Source organism: Pogona vitticeps, chromosome 6, assembly GCF_051106095.1.
Source record: "Pogona vitticeps strain Pit_001003342236 chromosome 6, PviZW2.1, whole genome shotgun sequence".
Taxonomy (NCBI): Eukaryota; Metazoa; Chordata; class Lepidosauria; order Squamata; family Agamidae; genus Pogona; species Pogona vitticeps.
Genome location: NC_135788.1, coordinates 25,511,489 through 25,524,176, shown reverse-complemented (window position 1 = coordinate 25,524,176; position 12,688 = coordinate 25,511,489).

Below are 12,688 nucleotides of genomic sequence, written 5' to 3'. Positions count from 1 at the left end.
AAAATCAAGAGTTGCCTAGGGCAGCGGTCCCCAACCTTGGGCCTCCAGATGTTCTTGGACTACAACTCCCAGAAGCCTTCACCACCACCTTTGCTGGCCAGGATTTCTGGGAGTTGAAGTCCAAGAACATCTGGAGGCCCAAGGTTGGGGACCACTGGCCTAGGGTATTTATAACTTGAATAGAGTACATGTTATGCTATAAATAAATATACTGTGCACACATTAAATGCCCCCCTTTTGTTTTGGGTGAAGGAAAAATAGGATCCAGTAAGCCACCAGACATATTTATTGCTAATTGTGTCTTGTTTTGCTGACTTTTTTACATATGAACTTTGCTGAAAGAAATAAACCTCTTCATGCAATTAGGAATAGGAAGGAAGGCACTTGAAAAATAATTGGCCAAATAATAAGTTTTACTGAAATCAGCAAAGACATACACAGGAGGTTAGACAATCAAGTCTCACTGATTTCAGTGACACTTAAATAAGCACATTTCTCTATAGGTTATAGCTATTCTTTCCCAGAGCTTGGATATTACTTGTGATATGTTATTGGTTTCTTGGAGTAATGTTTTTTTAAAAAGTTTATATAGCAACCAATATTGTTGTCACCATTTTTCAGTTTAATGCATATTACTCCTAAAATGTTAGTTTTGAGGGTTCATTCTGGGGGATATAGGGTTATTTTTGCATTTTTAAGGGGTATTTAATTTTTTTAAAGCAATAAAGTAACTTCAAAAAATGGTTTACCATCACATTGCTTTTTAAAATTTTGAACAGTAAGTAATGTTAAATTACTTGGAAAAAGTAATTGCCAATAAATAATGTGCTACTTAAAAAAAACCAATTTATTTCAAGCTCTGTTCAGTCCTTCAGGAACATATGCATTTATGCATTTATGTAGGATGGCCCAGTGTTCTGTACAAAAAAAGTCAAATCCAGTTTTAGAACAAAACAATAAGGAAGGAGAACAGCAAGGACCTTCTGGTTTTCTGGACTGAGTGTGCACATAGGCCACCTGATCCACAAGTCTTTTCAGTGTGGCGGTCTTCTCAGTCCTGTCCTACACATAATGTATCTATGCCTGCAGAGGGAAAAGATGACATGCAACTATCTTTTCTGGTTCTGCCTCTGCCATTCTGTTAGCTGAAGGTACAATGACTTGAAGTAATAATTTTACAAACAAGACATGTGCTCCACCACTAAGCTGTTGACCCACTATCTAGATAAAGTGACACACAGGAAATGAATAGGTCAAATGTCATGGATAAAGATGTCTACTGAGAGGTTTTAACACCTGGGAAACCAAGATCAATTAGCATTCATGCGTTTCTTCCCTACAAAGGAGAATGAAAAGTTCCAGCACGTATTGAGATGTTCAATTGCTCCTATAATGAAAAAATAATCAAAGCTGCAACACCTGTTCCAGAACTGTGTGACACTAGTTTATTGGTATCATTTAAGGGATCAGATTTAGATTTAATGAAGAGCACCTCAATGCCCTTTATGACAGAGGGCAATCTTCTCTTTGAAGATCCCCTAAACCAACGGAGCAAGGAAGCCATGACTAAATTACTTTTTATTTCAATGAATCTAATCTACATATGACTAAATCTAGATCCAACTGATTGAACTTAATGTGGTTTCACACTTTTTGCACAATGGGATAAACACAGCTATATATTAATTTTCAGGCCACTACATGCCATATTACAACCACAAGTCAATGGGCAGTTATGGACTGAAGATGTCTTCGCTCCAGGTCTTCCATAGTTATCATCTGGGCATGCCAACACCTTGCTGGAATGGCGACTTTTGCAAATATATATAAGGACTCAACATTAAGGACTCAACATTAAGTCCCAAAGCAAGACAATCAGGATTCAAAACATTAGTTTATTATGTTTTGAATCCTGATTGCCTTGGTTTGGCACTTAATGTTGAGTCCTTAAACCACAATAGCAAAAACCTTGCCTTGCAGCTTGATTTCAGAAGTACAGGTTGGTTTTTTGCTATTTAATTTTATTTGTCTTACAAATGCCATAAAAGCAAGTTCAGTTAGACTTGACTTAAAAGATGGTCTTGTGGTTTTGCCCTGTGGTTTTTGGAAAGCATTTGCTGTATGGGGAGCCAAACAACTACAGTAGTTTCCAAAGAATATTATGGAAAGAACCGTTTGGTATAAACCTGCATTTCCAATAATGGTCTGAGTTGAGAAATCTGGATTTCATAGGGAGAACTGGTCACAACTTCTGCTGAATTTCAGCAGTTTATGCCTTCTGGGAAGTGAATGGCTTATGGCTTATGGCAGGGAAAGTGGAGGTTGATGACAGAAGTGTTAATTTGGCATTAAAAAGATGCTGGCTAGCTCTTGTGTATATACTTATCCCATAATTTAAAAATAGGCACTACTTCTCTTTTTCCAAACATTTGTAAGATCAAATTGTGGTTGAGTTACCAAAAAAAAAAAAAAGGAAACACACATAAAGAAATGTAGTTCTTATGCCTTATATAACTCACTGCTGGCTGAGTCACTGATTAATGAATGTTTGATCCCTAAAGGAAAGGAAATTACGGTAAATTCCTTTCTCCATTTCTAGCTCTGGAAATAGATATAAAAATAGATCCAAACATCTTCAAACCTTTACAAAGTTATTAATTCTAGATCCTTTGTTGTGGGTGATTGGAAAGGACAACTCCTCTAAACTTCCTTACAGCAGTCAATAGTAAGAGAACATCTTGAGCTTGTCCTTTCTCCTTGCTGATTACTTTTAACTTTTGCGACTGGCAGGATTAAATCATCTTATTTTCTTTTGGGAGAAGTGATAAAAAAAAAGAAGTGGAATACTAATAACTATGGCTGAAGGCAGACCTGTCATTCAAATTGCAGCACCACATTGATTATTTAGTAATTGATCACCAGGAACAATAACTCCTAGGGATGTGGTAAAAGTTCAGAGCTTAACTCCCAAACTATATGACAAGTATCAGTGAATAAGAAATGGAAGGGCAATTATGTAGGTGTCCCCTCACACCCATTTTTGTAGGCTCCTTGTTGAATGCCTGGTCTTCCCCTGGTTTTGAGATTGTTTGTACAACCAACCACCTGCTAGAGCAGTGGTGCCCAACCTTGGGCCTCCAGATGTTCTTGGACTACAACTCCCAGAAGCCTTCACCACTACTTCTGCTGGCCAGGATTTCTGGGAGTTGAAGTCCAAGAATATCTGGAAGCCCAAGGTTGGGGACCATTGTGCTAGAGCAATGTTTACTCAACTGCACTCCCAGCCCTATTTTCTGCTTAGGATGTTGGTCTATATGTTTGTGGGACCAGCATCTGGTTTGCTGCAAATCTGGTCTGGTGTGTTAAAATTCTCAGAAGGCTCAACTAACTGCTTGAAGTAACCAAGGAGACATGAAGTAGCAGGTATAAAGAGTAAAGAAGGTATTTTCTCTGATTTACAGGGCAGGAACAGCCACTACACAAATAAAAATAGTATTGATTAATTTGACAGTTCCAGCTTCTGTAAAAGCACACAGTATCCAACATACTTAGAATCAGTTAACTTTTTTAGACATAGAAATACAGTTTAAGAGTGCATACTCACTGCAAATATGAAAGATATTATTCTTACAAAATCAATCTTATTTTGATACATCTGGCCAGAAAGATGACACATCATATGGCACAGGAAAGTTAGTAAATTAATCAATTAGTTTGTTGTATTCCTTTGTCAACACTTAGCTTAAAAAATACCTAATTTCTTTCTCAACAGATGTAATAGTTTCCAATACTCGTAAAACATCAATTTTTGCCAAATCAAGTGTATTGTTAAATATAAACAGATGTGAGCAAATGAGGCTAGGTTAGCCTATTGGTTGAACTGCACAGGACAATATAAGAGTTAATTCCACCAAATTGTAACATTGATACGAAACAACAGGTTGAAAACAATACAAGTCAGGAAAACAATATTGTCTAAAACAAGGGTGGGTAAACTTTGACTCTGTAGAGGGTTTTGGTCCATGACTTACATTAGTCCTCGTGGCCAAAGAGGTGTTATTGGTAGAGATGGGCATGAATCTAGGTTCAGAGGTTCATGCTCTCTCTTTGGCTGGATCCCCGCTCACCAGCCAACATGCGCTCCTCTCCTCCTCCTCTTTGGCTGTTTGACCATTCTCTGGTGGGAGCATGGGCTTCTCTGCCCTGCCTCCTTGACCGATTGCCCATTCAAACAAGGGAGCAGGACAGGCAAACCCATGCTCCTACTGAGGTCTGGTCGAACAGCCAAAGAGGAGAAGGAGAGAAATGCATGTCAGCTGGTGAGTGGGTCATTGACAGGGGAAGCAGAGAAAGGGAATGTGTGGCACTTGTGGTGCCATCCATACAAACTGGCATGAACATCAGAACTGAGGTATATTTCCTAAATGAAAAAGGATATTAATAAAAATCATGTGCCATCAACTCAATTCTGACTTATGGCAACTCTTTTCAGTTACAAATAAAGGACAAAACACTGGGGCACATTAAAGACTATTATATTTCAGTGTGAATTTTCATGGTTTATCTCCAGATGTTATTGGATGTCATCTCTCATCAGCCTCTGCCAGCATGGACAATGGTGAAGGTTAGGTTAGGCATCCTTCAGTCTCGAAAGACTATGGTAACGTGCTCTGTATGGAGGACTTGGAACAGCGTCTAGTGTGGCTGAGGAGGCCAATTCGAGAATGACAATCTCTTCCACACTGAAGACAAATCCAATCTGTCCCCTGTCCAGCTCCCTGGTTTTGCTGCTTTTGTGACTTCCTCTTTGCCTCAGCCTACTGGGCAAGGGTCTCTTCAAATTGGGAGAGGCCATGATGCAATGCCTGCCTCCAGGCTGAACGCTCAGATATCAGGGTTTCCCATCTGTTGAGATCTTTTCCTAAGGCCTTCAGATCTCGCTTGCAGATATCCTTGTATCGCAGCTGTGGTCTCCCTCTGGGGCGATTTCCCTGCACTAATTCTCCATACAGGAGATCCTTTGGAATCCGACCATCAGCCATTCTCACAACGTGCCCAAGCCAACATAGACATCGCTGTTTCAGTAATGTGTTCATGCTGAAAATCCCTGGCAGGACAAAGTTCCAAACAGAGTAGTCGTAGAACGAGCTGGAATGGTGAAGGATGGTAGGCATTACAGCCCATAACATTAGGAAGGCCAAAGTCCTGTGATAATGCAATGTCCAAATTTCTTGAACTGGGTTTTGCATGGGCAGGAATTATTATGTCGTTCATACTCCAGTAGATGGCACTCAATGGAAGGAATCAGCACTCAGGATGCTGAACGCTTGTGTCTCCTTGAAAGGCATATGAATTTTGATGTGCCCAAAGGTCATTCAATTTCTGAAACATTTGGCTTTGTAAACTACTTGTGCCCTCTAGGTGATATAGCATGTGTTTGTCCCAACGGCATCCCATGATTTCATAACTATTTGAAACTAGACAGGGAGACCACAAGATCAGATAAACCACCTTTTAGCATTTCTATTTATAGTCTTCGTTTTGACTGGTGGGCAAAACTAGGCAGATGTCTTAGTTCCTCTTTGCTCAAAAGAGATCTTCTTTGACACACTGAGCATCTCCATCAGAAATATGAACATGCACCCCAAAAAAAAGCAGGATAGAAATAAGAATAGTAAATACATAAATATTTCACATTGATTAGTGGATAGAAAATAGGACCAAATGGGTACTCCGTCCCCTATGCCCATCAAGAGATTATCTGGGAAAGATCAGCACTTTCTGTAGGATCCTGTGTGCTCCACCACAGCTCACATTCATTTCAGTGGGGCTTATATAAAAGTGTTCTTCAAAGTTTTATTTCATAGAAACTTGATTGAATTGAATAAGAACCACAGCAGAATGATGCTTCCTATAATTTTCTGTTTAAACAGGGGTGAGGAACTCAAGGCCCTCTGATGTTGTACTCCAGCTCCCATTGGCCCCAGTGCCATAGGCAACGACCAAAGATAAGAGGGGTTCTGGTACTATACAGAGAGAGACAGGTCACTTATTCTTATTGTTATCTGAAAATAATTTGCAGTAGCCCAAGAGTGATGGGAGTACCATACTCCAGCATTGTACACTGATAGGGTGGCATATTCCCTTCTTCAGAGACCTTATGAATATTCACATCTATTAAAAATATGACTGATCAGTTCTAGAGAAATGATATCTTTTGAATTCCCTATGCCTAGACAACACATTTTTATACATCTCATCAAATGTATTTGCACACTTGACGGTGAACTGAGAATCCAGAAATTAAATCCAGAACCTGAAAGGCATTTAAAGGATTTAACAAGTTCTCTAGCAAGTAACACAACTTTTAAAATGAATAGTCTTAGGTGTATTATGCTCAGTACAATTAGATACCAGACTATGGTTCCATTCCCATAGTGGAAGGATTATAAAGCAAAAGCAAATGGTATAGAAACAAGAACTTCATTCTCTCTCTCTCTCTCTCTCTCTCTCTCTCTCTCTCTCTCTCTCTCTCTGTTTTCTTTGCTGGGGTAGTGGTGGCTGAATATTTTTAATATTTTCAGAATATTTCAGAACCTAACAGGGATCTCTAAGAAATGTTTTATTTCCATATAAAATCCAGACTATTTTATAATAAGGTGTGTATAATTTTTTCATTACATCAATCACAATGTATACTTTTTAAAAATCCAGTAATTGCCACAGGCAAAATCCATGGGAAATTTTAAGTAGTAATTTGCAACATTTATAATTCAAAGAAAAAAAAATTATGCCAAAGGAAATGATTGTCTAGAATTGCTATTTGCCTTACAAATGATATGTAAATTAAAAAAAATAATAGGGCATATTACATGAGGAAAAAAGAGAAAGAAGGAAAGAAAGATGGGGGAAAGAATAATAATTAATTCAAACTTCATGGCAACTGCTGGCAACTGAGAATCAAATGCTGGAGTCATTTCATATTGGGAAATTAGATGCAGAGCATCTGTTGCTCCCACTTGCCTAAGAAAATAACAATGCAGTCCTGTAGATGTCTACTCATATCAAAGTCATGTTACCTTCAATCATGTTTTCTCCTAAGTAAGTGTATACGGCAGGACAAGTTACAAATGTTACTTTTTTGGACTACGGATCCCATAATCCTCCAGACAGGATTGGCAAAAATGTTCCTTGTCCAACTGCTAAACAAGGATGGGGAACGGTTGTTGTGGGTTTTTCGGACTCTTTGGCCATGTTCTGAAGGTTGTTCTTCCTAACGATTCACCAGTCTCTGTGGCCGGCATCTTCAGAGGACAGCACTCTGTGCTCTGGTGTAGTTTGCTTGGGAGTTGGGTATTTATGGCTGTGAGATAGGCTTTTGTCCTTTTCAGGAGATGGGTGATTAGTGTGTCTTGTTGTGGGTGTATTGTTGTGATAAGGAGATTATTATTATGTTGTGATAAGGAGCACAGAGTGTTGTCCTCTAACGATGCCGGCCACGGAGACTGGCGAAACATTAGGAAGAACAACCATCAGAACACGGCCAAAGAGCCCGAAAAACCCACAACTATTCGATCCCGGCCGTGAAAGCCTTCGCAAATACCGTATTTTTCGCTCTATAAGACGCACCTTTCCATAAGACGCACCGATTTTTTAGGAGAAGAAAACAGGAAAATATAATCTGTTTTCTTCACTCCATAAGATGCACAGACTTTCCACCCCCCTGTTTTGTGGGAAAAAAGTGAGTCTTATGGTGCAAAAAATACAGTATATTGTGATATATTGTGATAAGGAGGATGGGGAGCCTCCAGCGAATAGGGCTGAAGTGGACCACCAGGGCTCCTCAAACATCTAGCCACCCTCTCATTATGTCACACTCACTCTTCCTCCATCATTGTGCCTCCCCAGCTTTTCTGCTGTTTCCCATAGATCAACTGAGCAATGCAAGGAGAATTATAAGGAAGAGGTGTTTTCCCTCTCCATACATGAAAATAGAACTCCAGGAGGTTGGGTAGTGGCAGAGGAATGGCAATATTGCATGTCCATGTTTCAAGAAAGTGACTTCCCATTGCTGTGCTGTGCGCTGAGAAGAGGAAGTCAGCTTTCTTAGCACATCCAAGGGATGCACCGTATTATTGGCTTACCATGTAGCAACTAAGAATGCATACAACTTCTGTTTAATCCACTGCTTAATTTAAAAAAAACCTTCAAAATTCAAGAATTTAACAGAGAAATCTCAACTGACAACTGACCAGCTCTCACACATCATAGCCCTAAGAACTGAGAAAAGGAGATACAGAGGGGGAGACAGGAGCTGTCAAAATAGAGAACACACACAAAATGGGGAGACAAGCACAATCAAGATAGAGGTGAAGGGGAATGTCAACTAACCCTTTCTCTCCCACAACAAGACTTCCAAATTAATTCCAGTTACTTTCCAAAGGCCAAAATCAAAACACAGCACCCTAAATGTAGTTTATTTAGGTGAGGTAAAATATGAGCTGACAGATGTCTTTCACCTCTTGGCAGAGGAGCTATGCAAAACATTGGTTGAACCATCATTTACTGTTAGAGGAGATGAAAATTGAGAAAAGGAAAAGATCAGGAGATGTTTGGGACACACACACACACACAGAGGCAAAAGGTAGTAGAGAAAGAAAAGCAGTAAGGAAAAATGGAGATGGAGTTAGAGATAATGAGGGAGACAGCTACAGAATATTTCTTTGTTTTTGCATTGGCCATTCCTACTGTGTGCATGTGGCCCCACAAGATTACCCACAAAGGGATTTGACCCTTGGGGTGAAAAAGTTCTTCACTCTGAGTCCTACCATATAGGGCCTAGAATTCCACCCTGAAATCAGCATTACAGTTGGCTTTCCTCCCTGGGTAATTTAAGAAGATGGTTAGCCATCTTGGTTTTTTAAAAAAACCCACAAAAGATACATTAATCAGTCACTATTTGCTATGTAAATATATCTCTTTGTGCTTGAGTTTGTGGTTAAATGCAAGGACTATTCTATTTTTGATTCCCTCAAATGCTGACACTATTCATGACTATACAGTGTAACTTCAAAAAATATGTTGATCTAATAAACTCTTATTTTTAAGAGCATTGTTTATAATTAACTTTGGAGGTGGGGGGAAGCCTACAGAACATGTAGTATGAGATCACTTAAAATCTGTTTGAATTCCAAGACTAGGTAATGCCTGCCTGAAATGCTTCCTGTCAAGTTATTTTTAAAAAGAGAGAAAGAAAAATTAGGTTGCAAACTATTACCAGTCACTTCACGCAAGAGCTGACCACCTGCCAGTTGCCCATTAAGCAGAAGCGTTTAGCGTCTGTCACTTTTGGTTCATTTTGTCTTACGTCTCGTCCTTTGTGAAATAATGGACATTTAGGAGGCATTTCAGAATTGGAAGAACACTTTAAACTTTTCCACTCTGAAGTGCTAGTAAATGAAAACCTTGGGACAAGAGACAGAAGATAGATTTTCTCTTTACTAAACAACGCAAGTTTCTAGAGCTTATGAAACTTTTTTTTTTTTACTTCAGCTCCCGGAAACCAACACCACCACCTCAGCTAGCATGCCTGGAGAGAGTTCTTTATTTCTTTATTTTATTTCTTTATAATATTTTTATATTCTCAAGATATAGGCAAAAAGGTAACTTTTCTAGGCTCTACACATTTTTATCTTAACAGCCACTATCGTATCATATTTTATTCTGTGTTTGTACAAAAGTTGGAAACGGGTATGATTTAAAACAGCAACCAAAACTGTTGGTCAGATCCATATATCTCAAAGATCTTTCTCTCGCCCTGAAATGGGTTGTTCTGATTCATCAATATTGCGGGGGGGGGGGAGGTAAAACCAATAAGAAAAAGTCTTATAAAAATTTACGTAGCAAGGTTTATCTGAAAGTAGATCCAAAGGCATTCCCTGGCAGTTTTTAAACTGAGAGTTTGAAATGAACAGTACAATCTTATGCATGTTTAATCAGAAGTAAGACCCATTGAGGTCAATGGGACTTATTCCTTAGTAACTATTCTGAAGAATCAGTAAAATAGATTAAGCAAAGTTGGGATGGGGGCCATTTCAAAAAACAATTTATTTTCAAATTACTGAGTCCTCTTCTTCCTTCTTTGTCTGAACTTCTGTTTCTCATCATGTCTGGTGTCTTGCAAGACAAATAGGTTATAAATTATGGCTCATGTCTTCATGTCAAGGTTTCTACATAGATAGACGTTGTGTGTTTTTGAGAAATGGACCCAGGTTCAGCTGTCAGAATCATTCCAATTACGTTTCTGTTTGTTCTTGTGCAGCTTCTGAGTCAAAGCTAGTTGTAAGCAAACTACATGTGAACTTTACAAAGCAAGAAAGATTCATTCAGAGCAACTCTGCGCTGGAAAGGAGGTTGTGCTGGGCTTGGATCCAAGGCACCAGTGGAGTTTTTAAGGAGCCATCAGCAAACAAGACTCAGGACACGATAGCATTCACATGAGCAGAAGGAAAATACATATAAGTAGGCAAAGAATGCAAGCTCAGGAGAGAGTTTGGAAAGGTCGATGATTTCCCTGAGATCATTTATGGGCACTAATAGAGATGTATGCAGGGGATTCTTGAACTAATAGTTTGCACAGTCTGATCTAAGTGAAAGCCCATGTAGAGCAAAGCGTGCTCTATTGAGGGTTGTGTATTGTTATAGCTAAGAAACATCGGATGTAGCACAGAGCTTTGGAAATATAGCTTCTGCATTACAACTGCTGAGTTCTCCAGCCAAAATCATTTATTTTCAAATTAGTATAACTTCCCCAAGCTCTGATCCTGGACCTCAACACATCAGCACCACTAAATATGTCTGCCACTCAGGCTAATAAGCAGCACCTAATGTAGAATCCATCTCATTACATAAGGTATTGGAGGCAGTACACCTCTCAATACTGGGGAATATGAGCTGGATGGCACTTGCCTTGCTTTTAGGCCTCCCATGGATATCTGGTTGGCTGATCTAGGGACAGAACGCTGGGCTAAATAGTGCTATGGATGGATACAGTGTGGTTCCTCTCTAGTCATACATCATTTTTGTATGAGAGGCAAATATGTCTTCTGATCTTTGGGACTGGAGGAATCGGCCTTTCACATTTTTATGACTTGTTGCTGAAGCTCACCTGGATTTTTAAATTTATGCCTTATTGATTATGAATTAGGATGAAAGCCACCCTACTAAAATCGTGTTGCAGGAGATAACAATTCTTTGGTGAAATCATGCAAGTCTTAAAGATATAAAATGACATCCGCTCAAAAACTGAGGGGCGTGTGTGCTTGCCATTATTTTCAGTGGCCTCTAATAGTACTCGCTTTGCACTTTAAAGCCAAGACTTCACCAGAAGAATTTTACACAATTTCTCTGGACTCCAGATAGGTGGCAGGTTTGTTTAAACCATTTAATGCAGACTTTATGTATTCTTTGTTCCATCGGTTTTCTGATAATCTGGTTTAAATATTTCTTTACTTGCAAATGACGGTCCAAAATTCAACCCAGGACTCTGCAGCGCTGCACCTGGTGTTTTGTCTCAAGAGCTTATTTCATCTGAAGAAGAGAGAAGACAATAAACAAGTGGGTAACCAACCTTTCTACAACACCCTGCCCTGATGGCATTTCATTTCTTATTATTCTCCTGCTTTTAATTTCCGGCATATCCATTCTCATAATCCTTGTAGTCATCTTTAAAATCCTAGGAGGAATAGCCAAGAGGCTGTTTGCTATAATTTACAGCGTGATTCTTGTCCTAGTAGTACTGTGTGCACCACAGAGTAAATGCAATTCATTTTTTTTATAAATGGTCCTTGGCTTTTAGAGAAACCCACAAGAATTGTGAATCTGTCAAGCTGATTTCCTGTTTCAGTCACTCGCCTTATTGTTTATCTGACAAGCTTCCATTTATAAATTGGCACAGAGTGGCATTATGCAGCTTTCTTATTCTCAGCTTCTGTGTGGTCAGGAGCGGTTATCTTCTCATACAGAAACCAACCTTCCAAATGACTAGTGCTGTTGAATTTCTTCTTTGTCGGTTGCACTTATGATAAGGAATAATGGAACTTTATTCATTTTATTAATGCATTCAATTTATTCATTTATCTGTTACACTTATATCACACCCCTCTTTCAATAGCCTCAAGGAGTTTCCACTCCTCTGGGCCTCATTTCATCCTCACAACAACCTTATTAGGTAGCTCAGGTTGGGAGAGAATGACAGGCTTGCAGTCATTCTATGAGTTCCACAACTCAGGATTTGAATCTGACTCTCATAAATCCCAGTCTCCTAACCACTGTACAACATTGCACCTCAAGAGGCATCAGCACTTTTTAAAAAGCATTGATTGATTAATTGATTGATTGATTGATTGATTGATTGATTGATTGATTGATTGATTGATTGGACTTATATGCCATCCATCTAGACACAGTCTACTCTGGGCGGCTCACAACAGAGAATATAAAAACAATTAACATATAAAACAGTTATACTACCATTTACAGAGGATTAACAATTATTCAAGATGGAAATCAAAAGATATTATGTGATGCCCGGAGGGAAGGCCTGTCTAAATAACCAGGTCTTCAGTTGACTTTTGAAACTGCCCAGCGAAGGGGCCAAATGGATCTCGGAGGGGAGGTTGTTCCACAG